Raw genomic sequence first — 17,305 nt, 5'->3', positions numbered from 1 at the left:
TTTATATTAAATACATAGATAATATATGTGTATATTTATGTTGTATAATAACTGCAGTTAGTTTTTTGATTAGAATTAATTAAAATAAAATAAATTGATTTTGTCTTGAAATAATTTTATAAAAATGTTAAGTTGAACAGACATAATCTTAGTATTTATTATCTAATCCCATTAGTAATTACCTAATTTAATTCTAGTATCACTAGCAATTAAAGGAAACTATAAAGAAAGTATATCGAACATAATTATAAACTTTGAGCGAAAATTTTTGTATTTCATTTGTTATTGTATTTAAAAAAATATATATCCAATAGTATTTTATTTTAAAATAAAATATCAATAATATTATTTATCAAAATGTACATCAAATACATCAAATTATATCATACATCAAAAGTAATTTTACACTCAGAAAGGTTAATGAGGGTAAAGGGTTTAATGCTTGAAGTATAAGACCCATTTAGAGATTTTCTTTTAATCAAAATATAATTGCTTCAATTGTGGGTAGAACAAATATATTTGTTTCAAGATTCCAAAACTAAAATCAATCACCAAATTTAAAGATTATTTACTTTTGATACCTTGATTAAATATTTTTGTACAATTACTTTATTTTTTTATTTTGTGCGCTATTTAGTCTTGCCCGTTATATTTCTAACAAAAATAATTTAAAACTTATTTAATTTTGATTATTTTCTCCAAAAATGCCTGTGTATATATTATATAATTATTGTTGTTTGTATTGGACTATTTTTTTTTTGATTTTGTTCAATTGAAATTTTTCTTATTTTTATTTAAAAAAATATACTCGTATATTCATTTAAAATTGACAAAAGATTTAAGGGAATAAATTTTTTTTTCTTAGTATATGTTTTATATTTATATTTTGTATAACAATAATTATTCATTTTAAATATTTTAATAATTATTTTCAGCATACTTATTAATGTTAAAATAGATATTCTTGCAATTTTTTGTGAAGAGTTAATACTATTTTATAGTTTTTAATTAAAATTCAGAAAATTTTGGAAAAAAAAATTTAGTTAATATTAACTAATACAAAAATTTAATCATTATTTTTAATCCAATAAGCAAAATATTGATTTTCAGTTTTGTATTTATGTCTGTTAAATTACTTACATTTTTTCTTAGAATATGTTCTATTTGAAAAGAACTTTCTAATTAATTTTGAAAAACCAATGCATTTATCATATTATATATCATGTAATAAATAACATACCTATATTAAATTATAACTAGTCTACATTATTATTAAAAAAAAACTTGTTAATTTTACAACTAAAAAAAAATATTGCTTATTATTTTAGATATACACAATATTATTTAGCTACTAATTAGTAATAAGCAGTAGTGTTGAACTACAAAAAAAAGTTTAAATGACAAATATTAAATTGCAATAATATTAATCACTATTATAGCTTGTATCAGCAGTCGGCTTATAGCAACTGTTGTATTTTAATGTTCAATACTTTCATATTATTTACAAATGGCCAGTGGATTATGGGTATCAAACTATGTAATTCTCACCCATCCACTGTATTATTTTGTAAGGGATTGACTATACTACGGGTAATAAGTAATATATTAGTAATGTATGTTATTCACAAATCCTTATATTTTATTTTCATGCATTTTAACATTTAACAAACCATAGTTTTAAGATAAATAAAAACAAACTTAAACAGTGATGTAGGTACCTAAAACAGTAAAACCATAATCAATAATTATGATTATATCATTTTCCATAATTATTGTCTAAATAATCTATCTAGATTTTTTTTTGAAATTTCCATTATCAAAATTATATTTTCTCATAAAAGGAGCAACTAATTCTTCTCTCCCACTCACACACACACAATTTAGCTTTTTTTTATAATTCTAGATTATTTTTTTTTAATTTTACATGCACTTACTCACTACGCCTATCTATTTAGTGGTAAGTAACAAATAAATAAATTTTATGATAAATAATGATTTGTTGCCTTTTTTCATATTTTTTTATTGAGCATCAACCATTTGAAAAACTTGTTACTTACATTTTACCTTGAGTCAGAATTCAAACTGTTATTGCTGAACTATTAATGTAGCACATGATCTAATAAAATTGTTTTCAGTATGTTTAATACTTAAATTACATAGGTACATTTATCCTTTGTTTCACAATTTAAGTAATTCCCATTATGAATTCATTCAAGACTCAAACACTAAAAATACTGAAACACTGAGTTAAATGTAAAATACTAAAACTAGTAAAATTATATACAAATATATTATATTATTTTATACTTTAATCGGTTTATCCTAATGGCTTTAAAGGTTTTATAACAGAAGAATTTCTTCTGAAGAATGCCAACCAAAGTCATAAATAAAATAAAAATAGCATTATATTTTTTGGATAGACAACATACTTAGGTAGATACTAAGCTATATTAAGATTAATTGAATTCAAATCTTACACTTGGATTATAAACAGGTGATTTTTTTTATGTTAAATCATTAAAAACTCATACTAATAGAAACTTAAAAACTTTTAAATTTTTTAAAACAAAAAAGTCAAAAACTTTATGTTTTAGTGTTTTATATAGGTGAAATGTAGATAGTTATCTATGTCTAAAGGTATATAAAGTGGTCCAAATGGCCATATTCTAGTATAATATATAATTATTATATCGGTATTATAATATTTTTCATTTATTATATAGCTAACTTTTAGATTCCAGCTGGTTTCCTATTTTACTAAATTATTATAAAATATAAATATATAATACTTAAAACATTTAATATAATTTGTACCAACAGTTTTAAATTTTGTACTTAAATATTTCCACCGAAATAAATAATTTTTCCGCTGGTATAATGGAATACCCGAACACATCACTTCAGGTCTACAATAACTAAATTCTGTAATTTGTAAACATATTTATTTTTTAATTTGTATCCAATATTAGGTACCTAGATTATATATATAAGTCACAATTAAAATATAAGTACTGACACTTATACAACGCACTGTGACGCTGTGTACAACCGAAACGGTAAATTGGTGCGAATAAAATAAAAACATTTTGTATCATTTCAAATTGTATTTTCCAAATTTTTTACTGCTACAAAAACAAAAAATAATTTAATAATCAACATTTTTTTACATACACTGATCTTTTGGTTCGACAACAAAATTGAACGTTTTTGTTATGGCATTGTTCAAGTCGTCGTAGAAACACGCCTCCTTCAATACAAATCGTTTGTCTCGTACGTTTTCATTTTGTTCGATTGCCATTCTTTTTCTCAAGTCTGTTCTTGGTGTTGTTGTTTCTGTTATGTCTTCAATCGGATATTCTGTAGTAGGTGTAGGTGAAGAATTCAAGTTTATTTTCCACATACGCCTTTTTTTAATTCTATCGTATCGAACATAAGTCCAATTATCCGGATTAAACCTAGCTATATTATTGTACTGCAATAATTCTTTAAAAATGTTTAAGACTCGATTCACTTGTACATAATACTCTGACAAGGTTGGTAGTGGATTATTATTAGTAGATACCATAATATTGTTTGCTTCACGCAATAAGTTGTATTGTTCTTGAGGTATGATATGATTCGAATTGATCTCGAAATTATTTCCAGGGTCGTCGTCGCCGTCACGTGTTTCTGGTTCAGGTCCTATGAAGATGTTGACCGGAAACCATGAAACAAATTGATGTATTTCTCTAAAATAATTTGCATACTCCCGGTCGCGTCCATTAGCAAACAATTGATTACGGTTACGAGGTGAAGTTGATTGTAATATTTGTATTACTAAATTGTTTCGGAGTTCAGGTACCGTTAGATTGTTAATATAAGTGCTAGTAAATAGACGAGTCATCATATCGTATAAAATTTGACAAACATTTTGTTTTATTTCACGGTCAACTAACATCAAATTGGAAAAATGTCGTATAGTTGACCTGTATTGTATCTGTATCGACTGGTGATTCTGTTTGAATATCATTGTAAGCGAGAACATCAAGTAGATTTAACTGACCTGCAGGAGTATGTTGCCCATTCGGTCTCTATAATAAATGCAAATTTAAATCACATCTAAGCCACCGCACAAAAGAATCATCACAGATAGTCGATAAAAAAAATGACGACTGGTAGACGAGAACTGAAAATAAAACCGTTTTCATTTTAGTTTGCTTAGCGTTAATGTTACAAATACAACTATACTTAAGAATCGCACTAAGTTATTTTCTACTTCTACTGTCTCTATATAGTAAGTAATAGTGTTTTTAATATCATATCGCAAGACCCAGGTTATTTCATTATTTGGTTATTATATCAGTTGAAATATAGTCATGACTAAATATTTTAGCCATGGGCATAACTATGATTCGACTGTGTTTAATTGTATGTATAATGATGGTAAAGTACGTTTACACGTGTCCGCACAACTGTTGAAAAAACGAAGAAACCCAACAGTAGGCATTATGATAATATTTATGGAGTCGGTTGTTGACCAGGCTACATAGATTAAGAAGACGGTGTTGTTGATTAGGAAAATAATAGACTTACATTTTATAAGAAATATATTAAAAAGTATCCATCATTTTAAGACACGTGTGTACCTTCTGAGTTCTGATACATATTCTGAAAAAGTTTTATCGTGTACTAAGTACGGAAAAGATTTTTGTAATTTATGAAACGTAAAAAAAAAATATATTTTTTGTTTTTGCACATATCATTTATTTTTTTATTATCTCTCCTTAGAATGGACTATTTGTTAATTGTAATGGCTGCATGTTACTTGCGTCCCAAACAGGTATATCTTATAGGTAGTAAATTTGACCGGTAATTTTCGTTCTGTTTTAAGGACGCAATGAGTTGGCTGTATAATTATTATCGGTATTATCTACGTAAAATTTCTCGTTTTTTCGTTACTTTTTTATAGTTTTTCCTGACGCATTTGAAAACTACTGGACATTTTTTACTGTTGACCCCCTAAAGTACCAACTAGATGAATTTTTCTTTTCAAAGAGGGGCTAAAATAAAAAAATCAAAGCATTATTTCTACTCCAAAACGTGATGAAAGACACAGAATAAAAAAATCATGCATCATTGTAAAATCAATACATTCATCATTCCGTTCAGAATCTAAAATAAATTTAAGTTTTGTTTTTAACGTCAGTAGAGAAAAAATTGATAAAATAATATAAATTAAGTTAAAATATGTCTCCAAAAGTATGTATAATGTAAAGTATTGAGTAATAAATAAAGTATAAAATGGATGAAATATGTCCTGAAAACAAAAAAAACTCAAAATACGCATTTATATGCAAAATAAAATTTCAAAACTAGTTTTGTGAAAGTATAAAACGTATTTGTTTCGTACTCTGCTATTTTTGTGACTGTCATCTGCCTTATATATTAGGTAACCTTATGTCCTTTTTACATAAAAATAAACGGTCACGTGATTTACATTTACAATAATAAGTTGATGCAAAAAATATACATTATGGTGTAATTTTATGTAACATATTGATTATATTTTTAAATATAATCAATGCCTCTTGAATGTTAGGCTTCACAAATCGCAGCTATAAAGACTTCACCAATCCCTTAGCATTAAAATCACTTTACTGTTCTTTTGTTAGATCATTACTCGATTACGGATCTCCAGTGTGGTCTCCGCAGTCAATCGGTGCTATAAAAGGTATTGATTCAATCCAAAACCGTTTTCTATGGATCATACAATTTAGATGCAATATCAAACGTGCTCCTCACTCATCGTATCAACCACTATTATCTTACTTAAAATTAGAAACTCTTGAAAATAGAAGGAAAAGGCTCGATCTATGTTTTATTTTTAAATTAACAAATGGGGATATTTAACTGTCCGGAGTTGTTTTCTTTATTGAACTTGAATATCCCAAATCGTAGAACTAGGAAATTGTATACTTTTTATGCGCCACTCCATCAAGGGCGTCATTGGGGGGGGGGGAATCAGGGTGTGCGGTTGCACTCCTGACTTTTAAAATAGTTCCAATTGGCCTGCACCCTGATGAAATAATGCGCGATTATTAATATGATTTAAAGTAAATCGTATTTTAAATATTTTGATTAAAACTTTAAATTACATATGTTATAAACAAATATTGTGCTATAAATTATTATTGTATTTTAGTTTTTATATTGGTTTTTAATATTTATGTTAATGCATTGATTTGGTCCATGATGTGTAGAAATAATTGGAAGCAGAATAATGAACATATACGTAGTATATCTATTTTTATATGGCCTGGTAAAATTTCAAAATGGTCTGCTTGATACTTCGCACACCTGAAAAAAACCCGAAATGACGCCCCTGAACTCCAACGTTCAAAACATGGTCAAAATGCCCCTATAAATAGATTAATGCAATTTGTAAATTATTTAAATGTTGATCTGTTTTCCTGTGTTTCGCTAAATAATTTTAATTATTACCTAAATAATCTTTTGGCTGTATAAATATTATGTATTATATTGTTACTATTAAATTATTTATTATTATTATACAGTATGTCCCAAAATTCCCGTATCACCCTTAATATCTCCATAGAAAATCAATATATTTAAACGCGGTTTTTTTATAGTACTAAGTATGGAAATTCTGATTGAATGGCATAAAATTTAAATTTTTTTTTTAAAAATTCAAAAATAGTCAAAAAAAATTTTTATGAATTTAAGAATTTTTAATTTTTAAAATAGCCATTTTGTTGAACACATTTTTTAAAATAGTTAAAAAAAAAGTATTAAAATTCAATAAAAATTGACCAAGTTAGAGCATGTTGTGTTTTTGAATAATTGTAATAAAAAAATCAATTGTTTCTCATTTTAATAATAAAATATTTATTTCAGTATGACAATACTTTTACATACCTAATTAAAGTTTTGATTTGACTAGAAATAAAAATAGCCGTGTCTTATCGTTTGCTGAACAGCAAAACTGGTTAGGTTTACTCATCTTTAAATGCTTATAAACAAAAATTGTTTATTGTTTACGCTTTTTGATTACTTTTTACTACGATAAGTACAACTTATAATAAACCTTCTATTAAATTATTAAATTTGAATTTTATGCCACTCAATCAGAATTTCCATACTTAGTACTGTAAAAAAAAAACCACGTTTAAATATATTGATTTTCTATGGAGATATTAAGGGTGATACGAGACTTTTGGGACAACTGTATACTATTATGTCAATATCACATTAAGTTAATTTTTCATCGTTATATATTTCTTATTGTTGTATTTTTAATGTTTTTGTGAATTTTTTCAATCATTATCGTCATAACATAGCATTAATACTTAAACCTATAAACTTATCTATTATATTTTAAAATTAATCTGTAATGTAATAACAAATATTATGCAAACCCTAGACGTATGTCTATAGCAATTGTAATTGGGTTCGCCCGTTTAAATAAATAAATAAATAAATAAATATTTTCAACAAAACTTAAACATTGACGCACATGAAACTTTAATCAATAACTATGATTATATATCCATAGGCGCAACTAAAGCTCTATTTGTGGATAGGCTAAATTGATATCAGCAACCCGTGAGGGCTTTGCCCTTTGACCCTACATCACTAGTATTGATAACATATAAAACTGGACGGGCTAAGCTCACCCAAGTAGTCCCAAGACCCCCCTAGTTGCGCCTATGACTATATCATAGGGCAACTAATTCTCCTCTCTCACCCACACACATACACAGTTTAGCATTTTTTATATCTCTAGATTATTTTTTTTTAATTTTACGTGCACTTGCCCACTAATTGTAAGTGACAAATACAGTAGAATCCGTTTAAGACGCTCTCGCTTAAGACAATTTCCCGGCTAATAAGCTCATTTTTTCGAGTCCCTTGATTTTGACAACATTTAATATGTAATTAACACTGGATAATACGCTCGTCTTGTCAATGATGTTAATATAAACATACATTGTATACAATTTAAAAAAATACCTCACCAATAATAACGATAACGAATAATGTGTACGACGTACGTGCAGTACACGTCATGTACTTGTACTGGTTATCGGACGATAACCATCGTAGATAATATCATCTTAATAAAATTGAAAACTTCCTGTATTCAAAAAACATTAAAAATATAAAACAAAGAAAGATCGATGATTTTTTTGAAACTAGGTAATATAAAATAATATATGTAATATAATTGTAATATTTTAATTTAATTTAAATATTTTTATATGTAATAATTCACTCTGCAAAGTAAAAAATATAATTTGTATGTATTGTAAAATATAATATATTACCCGCGTAATACGATTTCCCTCTTAAGACGCTATTTTTAACTGGTCCCTTGGAGAGCGTCTTAAATGGATTCTACTGTAAATATATTTTCTGATAAATAATGATTTGATGCTTTTTTTTTATATTTTTTTATTGAGCATCAACCATTTGAAAAACTTGTTACTTACATTTTACCATAAATCAGAAATTTAAACTATTTCTGCTATACTTATAATGTATAATTTAATGTAATACAATTGTTTCCAGTGTGTTTAAACCTTTAAACTTAGGTACATTTATTGATTTATCCTTTTGTTTCATAATTTACCATTGTTTTTAATAGAGTCATTCCCATCATGAAATTCACTCAAGACTTAAACATTAAAAACACTGAAACACTATATTATCAAAACTTTTTAGCTTTTACTTTGAGGAAATAGTTTCAAAAACCTAATTTGATACACAATTGATCTGGTTTTAATAACACAATTTAAAAATTATTAACATCATGTAGGTATTTTGGTAACTAAAATGCAATTTTAGTGGTTATCTAATTTTTTTTTTTTTTTATTATGTCACTATTTTTATTTTATTTAACAAAAAGTGTCTACCTTGCCCTTACCCTAGAACTGCCACTCTACTAGTATAGCTTACAGTACAGCATGACATATTATAGTAAGTACCAAATATTTTGGTTGTTTTTAAATTATTAATTTATGTTAGGTAGGTATAATACATATTAGAAAGAACGTAAACCAAGAACTTTACGATTCGGTTTAATTTAATAAATAATCATAATCTATTATTACTATATCATATTAAATTGATAAATTAGGAAAGAATATTCTATATTTCCAGAAATTTTTTTGTAAAGATTGTGGAATTGGTGACAAATATCGTTATACGTTAAATAACCATTTGTGATTTTTTTTTTTTAATGCAAAGTTTGTCATAAAATGTTCACTCAAGTAAAATATATGGTAAGACATATGAGAACATAATACGTTCCAAAAATACTACCAATGTAGATTTTGCTTCAAGTTGTGATACTTTGGAATTAGAAGTAATGTAAAACCTGTATATAAACTTTTTATTTAAGACATATAAATTATTAGTTTTTTTTATTAAATACCTATAATAATAATATCAATAGTTAAATGAGTTTCTAGGTCACTTATTTGTACGGTCGAGCATCAAAAGTGCGAAACGCGGACACTTTGCACTATTATATACATATGTATATATTATAAACAATTTTATTAAAATTGTTATTAAGTTTAAATATTATTTGGTAAATCTAAGTATGTTATACATTCTCCGAGTTTTTGGATAGTTTTGTGGGCAATACAATGGACGAATGTGTCAATAGGCTACATAAGAAGCAAAAATCTAATTCTGGTGAAAATAATAAGCTATTAACTTTCTGTAACCAGCACCAAAACAAAGAAATATTTTTGAATTTTTAAATTCCATATATTATATGATATGTTGGTTTTAACACTATTTCTTTTTTTTCATTTTTGACATATATGTTTATATTGTACACGTTTTTAATTGATTTAAACTGATAATTTTGACTTATTTTTTACATTTTAATAATTTACATTATATTTATATAAACATAACACTTAGATATATTACTATATACATTAATATGTACTTTATATATATATATAATACTACAAAGTGTCCGCGTTACTGAAATTTAAGCAATGGACCGTACAAAGTAACCGCTTACCGTTAAATGACTAAATGAGCGTAGCATGTTTTAAAATTAATTAAGTAAAATACTCAATACTATTACCTATAAACCTTGACCAGTGCCGGGTTTCGGTCTAACATAGTTAGATAATATTATACTATTTATGCTTTAATACTGTATATTATTATCAAATACTTCACTACAGTTTAGTATTAATTTTACTTAGTGGCTTCCGTACTCTCGTTAACTACTGTTGTTTTTGCGTTTGCTCCGACTCCACGCTTTGTATGTTCTTTTGTACAACAGCTGTTGTCGCAGTTCTCTATTATTTTGCTGTGTACTTGAATAACAAAACGTGTCTTCATTATTACCATCGTTGTCTGGTTTGTAGTCGCCGCTCCGCGCAATTCCGTACGCTCACGAAGACTGTTGTCGTCAGTTCGTTGCTCAACCATACATTTACAAACGCTCGTGAACGCGCGTTATATTACGTCGTTCCGCCCTTACAGCCCTTACATTTTCGTGATTGTGACATAGCCATAAGAAGTCCAGCAGTTTGGCAATCTGGTTCATCTCAAGAGATATATCGTGTAATATAGGTGAACACAATAAAGACAAGTTACATTTACAGTTTTATAAATCTAGATTCATTAATTTAGTTTGAAATATTCAATAGTATTTAAATATACTCTATACACTTTTAACTAGAATAATATTTTACATTTTTTTAATATTGTTCTTCAACATCTCATCATATAAGGACAACCACTCACCAGTGGATATTTTAGGGAATTTTTACTGGGCGACATTAAAAAAATAAATTCATTCTACATGTCATAATCGAAAATTAAAATCAACAAATATTATGAGCCTAAAAAACTATTTTGTATTAAATATATAATTCAATATTATTTACCTACTATATTACTGTATACTTGCGCAGTTAGAAAAACCCATTGATCACGAGTTCAATGAATAATATCAAATGAAAAAATTAATAAATTAATTTTATTTAACTAATTAAATAAATTAAAAACTATGGAAACTAATATATTATCTTAACAACATAAATTAGCGGACTGTAGGTTGGAAACTCCTGGTTTAAACTGTTAAAAGGTTTAAAGTGAAATAAATTTTAGCTATAATAGCTTACAGGAACAATGACTAAAATAAATTCGAAAACAATTAATTTGTAGAATGTAGATATTTGGCGGAACGACTGAAGACCAGATGAAACATGTTATATTTTTGAGTGGAACAAATTTAATTATTATTCTATGGGTATTGGGTTCCTACGGTGAACGGTCACATAGGTTTTCCATTCTAAATAATTATTAAATTTGTACTTCCAAAATTCAAATTATCAAATGAAATGATACACACACACACACACACACACATATATATATATATATATATATATTTTAGTATAAATAAATAACAACATATAATTAAACATAAGAAATAGTATTATTAAATAAATTATATAATAATTTCAAACATTGTCATTTTTACAAAATATCGTTGTCGCCTAGTAATTAAATATGTCATCTGCTAGGCAACAAAAATTTTTCTCATTAATGACATTAATGTCACCCAGTATATTAGTTAAAATATCCACTGCCACTCACCACTGCTATAATATGTTATAGACTTATAGTCATTTCTTTCACTGTTATTTGTTTAATACATTTTGATAAAAACACAAGTCAATCTACTATAGTAATTTAATTGTTTAGTATTGACAAAATACAAAATTAATTGTAATATGATATTATTAGCTAATAACTTATTTTTATAAATGTTTATTAATTTTTGTAAAAGCTTATTTAAACTAGAGAAAGAATAGTTTGAAATTCTATTTATTTTAATAAAACAAATTCTCACCAAATATGACTGTACATGTAATCAGAGTCGTGCCGTTAAGATTTGGCGCCCAGGGCAAAATTAAAAATATTCGCCTCCTATTTTATTAATCATTATACATTTCAATTTTTTTGACACCCCTTTAAACCACACGCCCGGAGCGCATGCCCTAGACTCCCCTTCCCCACTGTACGGCTCTGCATGTAGCTAAGGTGTAAAATACTTTCTTTTTCTTCAAATCTTTATAACTATACTTTTCATGTACGATACCAATGAAAGATTCATCAATAAAAAGTGTAACCCCATCAAGATCTAACGAAAATAAATTAAGTTGATAATACATGATTTTAATACAATTGGTTTATGAACTTGGGATATTTTATTCAAAATATCGATGTATATCTTAATGTATTAATTACCAGTTATTTCTATTATCTTATCCGGTGTAGAAATTTGACTCATCGTATGGCATATTTTATTGAAATTTAATTTTTTTTTTAAATCATTCACAGTAGTTTAATCAGTGTTAGATATATTTGAACTATTTGAAAGTGATATTGTTGGAAGTAGCTTTATAGCAAGAGAATATGGAGTGCCTTGAAAACAATTTTCAAAACAATATCTGTTTCATAATATACTATTATAAACATATTATAGTGTTAATAGTTTCTTCCCTTACAATTGGATTCATATTTTTACATACTTATATATATATATTATATCATAAATTAATACCATATAATAATACTTATAATTTTAATATAAGTCAGTTAAGTTTTATTTCATTTGAAATATATAAATAAGGTATAAATGAATAGTTAATTTTTTAGTATTTAATTAAACTTTCTGATTATTAGTCAGATTTTAGCTAAAGTATAATTATCTAAATAAAAATAAATATATTTTTCTAAATAAATTCAGTTATGTAAATAAATATATTATAATATAATCATCAAGACTATAGAAAATATAGATCATATAATGAATAATTTCAATCATATATTCAAAGTAATAAAGTAAGTTATAGTGTATACTTCAGCTGTTTACTCTTGTAAACTTAAACAGTGGTTTAGGTACCTAAAACAGTAAAACCATAATCAATAACTATGATTATATCATTTTCCATAGTTATTGTCTAAATAATCTATTCAGATTTTTCATTTTGAAATTTTCATTCTCAAAATTATATTTTCTCATAAATGGGGCAACTAATTCTTCTCTCCCACTCACACACACACAATTTAGCCTTTTTTATAATTCTAGATTATTATTATTTTTTTATTTTACACGTACTCACTAACTACGCATATTTACTTAATTGTAAGTGACAAATAAATAAATTTTATGATAAATAATGATTTGTTGCCTTTTTTTCATATTTTTTTTTAAGCATCAACCATTTGAAAAACTTGTTGCTTGCATTTTACCTCGAGTCAGAAATTCAAACTGTTATTGCTGAACTATTAATGTAGCACGTAATGCAATAAAACTGTTTTCAGTATGTTTAATACTTTAATAACATAGGTACATTTATCCTTTGTTTCACAATTTACCATTGTTTTTAATAGAGTAATTTCCATTATGAAATATTATTATATAATTCAAATCTTATACTTGGATTATAAACAGGTGATTTTTTTAATGTTAAATCGTTAATAACTCTTTTACTCATAGAAACTAAAAAACTTTTACATTTTTTAAAAGTCAAAGGCTTTAAGTCTTAGTGTTTTATATAAGTGAAATTTAGATATGTCTAAAAGTATATAAAGTGGTTCATATGGACATGTTCTACTATGATATATCATTATAGGTATTATTATATTTTTCATTTATTATATAGTAGCTAACTTTTGGATTCTAACTGGTTTCATGTCTTACTCAATTATTATAGAATAATTCTTAGAATATAAATATATAATATTTAAAACATTTAATATATCTAACTAATATAGTTTGGATTAATAAGTCAGTGTTCTCATGTCATCTGTACATTTATTTCGTTAATTTTTTCCTAACTTCGTCTCAAATTTCGAACAATACAACGGAGGTAGTCATAATTAAAATGTCTTTTTCAAAACGGTGAGTTGTAATTATAATGTATATATTTTTAAAATATATTTAATTTTAGCTTTTACGCTATTATTAATGTTTAATATTTTAAAAGTTACTCAGTACTCAGTACTCAACAACAAAGTTTGATAGGTACCTATTGAATAATAAAACATTCATGTAGAGTTACTCGTTATGATGAAATTATATTCAGTCTCCGTTAGATTTATAGTGTATAAACAAGTAGATAACAACCATTGGCATATTTGCATATTTAAGATTTCTTTGGGGGGAAAATATAACAAAAAAAAATTATCTCCCACCACTCGAAATACATAAATAGATAGATAATCTTTCAATGTAATATACGAGTACATTGTTTCCGCCTAGATGAAAAAAGCTTGTCTTTCGTTTCAACTAAATCATTTTTGTCTCCAAAATTATTGTTTGAAATTTGGGAATCACTAACCATAATTATTAATTCTGGTTAAATGTTGTTACTGTGTTATGGTATTCTTCTATATATTTCCAAGTATAGTACGTTTCTAATCCAATTTCAATAATTATTTATGTAGAAAAACAAATCATTGCAAATCATTCGGCATTCCACGAACAACTCTATAAATAATCGTATTATTGTAATATAAAAATATCTTTAAAAGTTCCAAGTCCTCAAGATAATGTGTTTGTATAAATAACTAATAAATAGTTCTAAATTAAATATTCAAGAACAAAATAATAATTATAACAGATTAATTAAGAACGCGTCAACTGCAGTCTGCAATAACAAAGTAGGTATAAAATTAAAACTATTTCAATTTACTATTCTTGAAAACAATACCTATGTAATAACTATTATAAATTATGATTGTAATAATAACATTATAAAGACTAGAAAAATATATAGGTGCATATAAGATGAAATTAATTAATAGATAAAAACAAGTGAAAAAATCGTTAGGGTCAACGAGAATAGCCTCCTTGTAGTGTCCCTTGCCAGGGTAATTCTAAACGATCTCAAAGTATGGTTTTAGGAAGAATTATAAAGTTTGGTAAAAAATGAAAATAAAACATGTTTATTAAAACGAATAACTTTCTTTATAATAACTACATAATATAAATTAAATAATGATAATCATTTTCATTCACGAAAATAATATCCAATTACGATGAAGTCACTAGTAGGTAGCTCGTAAATGGGTAGCAGATCAACTATAATCACAAGGTATCCTGTATAATACATAATATACTATTTAAATTAGTTATGAAAATTAGATAAGATAAAATAATAAGTTTAAATATAGTAAAATATTAATTATAAATAGCAGAGACATTTGGACATTTAGTGTTAAGTAAAAGGTCTATATTATTATTAAAGTTATCCGTAGACAAATAACATTTGCAGGAGTTTTTAACATATTATATATTTTGTTTTAATGGAAAATTAAATTCTTATTTGTTTCTACAGTTAATTTGTTTTATTAAAAATTTAAGCGTTTCGAAGTAGGTATAATTGGTAATGTTATGCAATAATTTAAATAACAATTTAAGATTCAAAATATTGTATCTTTTAATGTCATTATTTTAAAGATACTACAAATATTATATCTATAACGAAGAATTCGTTCAATGTGATATCTATAAGATAAATACCGTAAAAAGCTATATTTTGGATTATAATTAAACTTTGATTTTGAGCGATTTAACATCAACTTGAATTGATTTGTTCTACTCTTTTGAACTTGAAATCTATTTCCTTATTATCTGTGACATTCCAGAGATGGATTTTATTAGTTCTTAAGTTAAACTCAGAAAAAAAGGTATTTTTATTATTTTTATTTTATTCATAAGTTAAATATGTTTTATAATTTTCATAATGATTTACTGATTTGTCAAGTATAACTTATAAGTACTTATGTTTTAAATGCATACTTTACCTAAGAGTGCAATGTACATATTGTGCTTGAACAAAACTTGAACTGATAATATTACATATTAGTAGGTAATTATTAATTAGTACTAATTTAAATTATAATTTATAGCAAATAACAAGTATTAATAATATCGACGCTTCCAGGGAAGAAGGTCTTAAACGACATTTTGGCCGACAATGAGTTATTAGAATTTTCGCGTAAACGCCACGATTCTCTATCGATAGAGCCAACGATTGTATCGATACGATTTGTTTACGAATTACTATCGATTTTTAAATATTTTGCGTAAACGCCATTATCAGGTGTGTAGTTATATTCAGCGTAAACGACTATTAAATATGTCGTTTACGCTTTTTTTTTTTTGTACCCGTCGATATGACGTTGTGAGATTATCTTGAAAAATGGGAGTAAACCCCATATTATCGTTATTAAGATAATTTCTACCATAATTATCACTAAATTTTATAGTTGTAAGTAGAATACACTAGAAATATGATTAATTAATAGATTGATACACGAATTATACTTGTAAGTGATATTCCTATAGAATAGGACAGAAAAATGTATTGTATTTTTTTTTCGGCTGTCCTGTAAAATTCCGAAAATTTCATTTACGACCTTCTTCCCTGGAAGCGTCGATATCTTTTATATCATATCATATTAATTTTTATCATACCCTCAGTTATTCACTTGTTCATTTTTGGTATATTAACATCGACAAATTATGGTCAGATGCTAACAATTAATATAGCTAGTATTAATAGTATTATAATCATATTTAAATCTTAAATGTAACAACATTGTCTGTGCTTTACTGGAAGACGTGTATTTTTTGAATTGTGGACATTTTTAAACGAGACTTCAGACTACTCGTGTACCAACTTCAGCGCCAGTGGCGTCATTCGAGGGGCAAGGTGGGCATTTGTCCCTGTCTAATTTTAAAAGCAGCCCAACGGTGTCCGGTTTTTGCCATTTAACCATTATTATATTTTATTAATGAAAAAACATGATTATTTTTAAAATATTTTCAGAAAATATTTTACAGTCTAAATAGGTACTAAAAAATTATTGTCACAATGATACATTTTTAATTAATTGATAGTTGGAATAAATTATATTTAGACGTATGCGGGACGTGCATGTATGTTTTGTGTGTGCGTATGTGTATGTATTTTGTGAAGAAAAAAGAAGTAGGAACACAATATTGTTGTACGCACAACAATAATAATAATTAATATCATAATCCTGTATAGTTTTATTTTTAAAATCTACAAATTCTAAAAACAACAATCGATTGACACTCTTATTTATCCTCGATCTCAGTCCTCAGACTTCAGTTAACTTGCGACAGTTATGTATCACAGTTCACAATTCACAGTAAACTATTATTTTGTTAATTTAATTCAGTTTCAGTAACCGCTTATTCTACAAATATTAATTTTTTTCGTGACTC

Source organism: Rhopalosiphum maidis, chromosome 2 (assembly GCF_003676215.2).
Source record: "Rhopalosiphum maidis isolate BTI-1 chromosome 2, ASM367621v3, whole genome shotgun sequence".
Classification (NCBI taxonomy): Eukaryota; Metazoa; Arthropoda; class Insecta; order Hemiptera; family Aphididae; genus Rhopalosiphum; species Rhopalosiphum maidis.
The sequence above is the reverse complement of the archived record's forward strand: the minus strand, read 5'-3'. Positions refer to the sequence as shown.